Source organism: Mus caroli, chromosome 9, assembly GCF_900094665.2.
Source record: "Mus caroli chromosome 9, CAROLI_EIJ_v1.1, whole genome shotgun sequence".
Taxonomy (NCBI): domain Eukaryota; kingdom Metazoa; phylum Chordata; class Mammalia; order Rodentia; family Muridae; genus Mus; species Mus caroli.
Window position 1 is genome coordinate 74,876,669 of NC_034578.1, and position 2,880 is coordinate 74,879,548.

At 50.5% G+C, this 2,880-nt stretch overlaps 1 protein-coding gene across 1 annotated transcript in view; it reads left to right on the forward strand.

The window, feature by feature from the left end:
* The first annotated feature begins 856 nt into the window (after window positions 1–856).
* The window catches only part of Elovl5 (ELOVL fatty acid elongase 5), a 66,261-nt gene continuing 64,237 nt past the window's right edge, over window positions 857–2,880 (forward strand). Inside the window, exon 1 of the mRNA XM_021171553.1 lies at window positions 857–1,014. The gene's annotated coding sequence lies outside the window, so the exon portion shown is untranslated. The remainder of the gene's footprint in view (window positions 1,015–2,880) is intronic.

Below are 2,880 nucleotides of genomic sequence, written 5' to 3' on the forward strand. Positions count from 1 at the left end.
ATTATCTAGTGTTTATAGTTTGTATATTCGTATTCCTATGACAGTGGTCTGGGTCCTGGAACATTGCTGGATATACAATAAACATTTTACTATAAATAATAAAAAAATGTTTCAACACTGAATGACTGCTTGGCTGTGTTGTGTCAGTGGGTGTAAAGCGAAGGGGGCACAACAAAAGGTTACATTTCTAACGTTTGAAGTAAGAGTTGTAGGCCTTGATTTATCAAACAGCAGCGGAAACTAGAAAGGCTCTTATGTTTGTACCTGCGTCCCATTTAAGTGTTTGAATTTGCCCAGCTGAAAGACATTACAGTACTTCATTACAAGACTGATAATTTCGTAGAGTAGAAATATCAAAACTCCCAATAGTGTGTGATCAACCTATCCAAGAATTACGGTTGCAAAGTTCCTAGTGATTTCTGTTGCTTCAATTTGCGCAACAGCAGCTCCACCTAGGTTTTAGAACCCTTGCTAAAACCATGAAAAGGGTCCCCTTCACAATGTTGGCGAAACCCGTTAGGTGGGTGGGCACCTGCCAAAAAAACAAAAACAAAAACAAAAACGCCAAGCCTGCCCCTGTCCCCCAGCCGTTGGAAGGAGTTCAGGGCATCCAGAACTTCACTGTGGCTATTGCGCAGACTCTGCGTCCCACGCAGGCTTATTAGGAAGAAGCAAGAAAACTGCCCCGAGACACGTGAACCACGGGGGACCAACCCTGGCTTCCTCTGCGCACCGCATCTGATTCTGGAATTTACAATCACGAAAGTTCTATCGCCCCAGGATTGGTTCCAAGGCCGCATGACATCATAGCGCTTGATCCTGCCTCCGGGCTCGGATTGGCTGGCCGCGCCATTGTGACGTCACGGTCAGCCCACGCCGGGGTTGAAGCTGCCGGGCGCCTTCCTCTTGCATCGCGGCTGCCACTTGCTTCTGTTCCCGCGCCCGCTTGCACATCCTCCTGCTCGCGCGGTCCTGCTGCCGTCCGGTGCTCCCCGTAGCCGCTCAGGCAGAGAGGTGAGCCGCCTGCTTCAGGAACTTGGCGGGTGCCAAGGCACTGGGGTGCGGCCAGGCTGCTGGCGCCGTGAGGTCCGGGTTGGGCGGGGGGCGGCAGGCACCGTGGCCCGGCGAGCGCGGGGCGCGGGCCGAGAGGAGCTCCGCCGGGATGGATGCTTTCGCACCTGTTCGTGGGTGGCAGCCACTTTGGCGCACTGACAGGCGCGGAGATCGCAGGGAAGGATGGCGGCGCGCTTGGATCTTCCTCCGAGCTTTCTCTGAGCGACCGTAAGGGCTGCCGAGGAGGAGTCCGCGTGAGTCCGTGCAGTACCGGGCTTTGGGGCCGCGCGCTGGCCTTTCCCCCGCTTTCCTCTCCTTTGCTGCTGCCAGGGACGCCCGCTAGCCCGCGACCACTCCAGCGGGTATATGCAGCCCAGCCTGCCCCGGGAGGGTGGAGACGCGGACGCATAGCTGCGGGTAACGGCCTGGAGTCTGCGAATCCATAAAGTGCGCTGCTTAGAGTTTTAGGGAAAGTGTCCTTTATTGTTTGCTTGCCAGCAAGCCTTCCCCTTCCCCTATCCTTGAGGTGGAGATAGTAACGCCCCAGAGAGAGTTCTTTTTAGACGATCTTGAAGCCTTTGGCACCTTCGAACTTAGCGTCCCCGCTCTAGATTACATTATGCTTATCTCTAGGCGCCTTGATTGCAAATTTGAAGGATGCATTGGATGAATTTTCGTAAGGGGAGGGGGCGATTGAAAGAATGCAACGCATGACTCCTTAGCTGGAGGATACCCGGGGAGAAGTCTGGTAAGAAATTGTGGGGGAGCGAGCAGTCCTCCCCACAAGCCTCGACTGTCTTTCTGTTTTTTAATGTCAGGGCTGGTGGCAGGAAGTGTTTTTGTACAGTTGTACAGGAGGGCCAGTGTTGTCTGTTGGTTTTGTAATTCGTTCCTCTAACCGCTTGGCAGTTATAACCTGTTGGTTTGTACTTGCAAGTCTTTGTGCTTTTGCAAAGTCTCAGGCCACAGCATTTGGGTCAAAATCTACAGATACAGTCAGCTTTGCATTAGATGAATGCGAATGCACACCGTCGATTTCATCTATGGCTGGGCACAGGTGCATCGTTTATCTAGTCAGCCCCAGTACTGCCAGGTTTCTCTGCGAAAGCTCTGACCTTGAAAAAAAAAAAAGGCTACTTTCCTTTGAGATTTTTCTCCTGATAACGTCAGTGCCAGGAACATCTACCATAGGCCATCTCCTTTTCTATTCTCTTTTTGTCTTTCAGTTCTTTGGAACTGAAGAAAGAAAGGAGGAATGTTATATACTTTCATAGAATGGAGGGTAAACTTAACCATGAATGGGAAACGTGGCTGTTGGGTTTTTCAAAATAGGTAACTAGTAAGTAGTTCTTACTTGACTCGGTTTCCTTGTCAGCCAGCTGGGTCCCATGTAACTGATTTATTTATTAGGTGGTTTCAAGAGACTGTAAGTGAAAGAACCAAAAGGGGGTCTGCTAAATAGTGGTTTGATAAATGTCTCCTTTTCCTTCCCTGGGATTAACAGTGTTTCTCTTGGCCAGAGCCTTAGCCTTTGGATGCCTGTTGTTCGAAGAATTCTTTCCCCCAGCAGTTCCGCTCTGCCTTAGCCGTAATTACTGCTTGTGCTGCTGTTAGAGGTGAAGTACTCACCTTTGTGCTAGATTTCCAACTTGAAGTCTACATACAAATCGAGGCAAAATTGCCTTGTCTTCCAGGAACTATGGCAGAGTAGAGCATATTTGTTGCCTTTTTCTCTAACACACACTAACCTTCTCAGGGGTGTGTGTGTGAGGTGTGTGTGTGTGAGGTGTGTGTGTGTGAGGTGTGTGTGTGTGAGGTGTGTGTGTG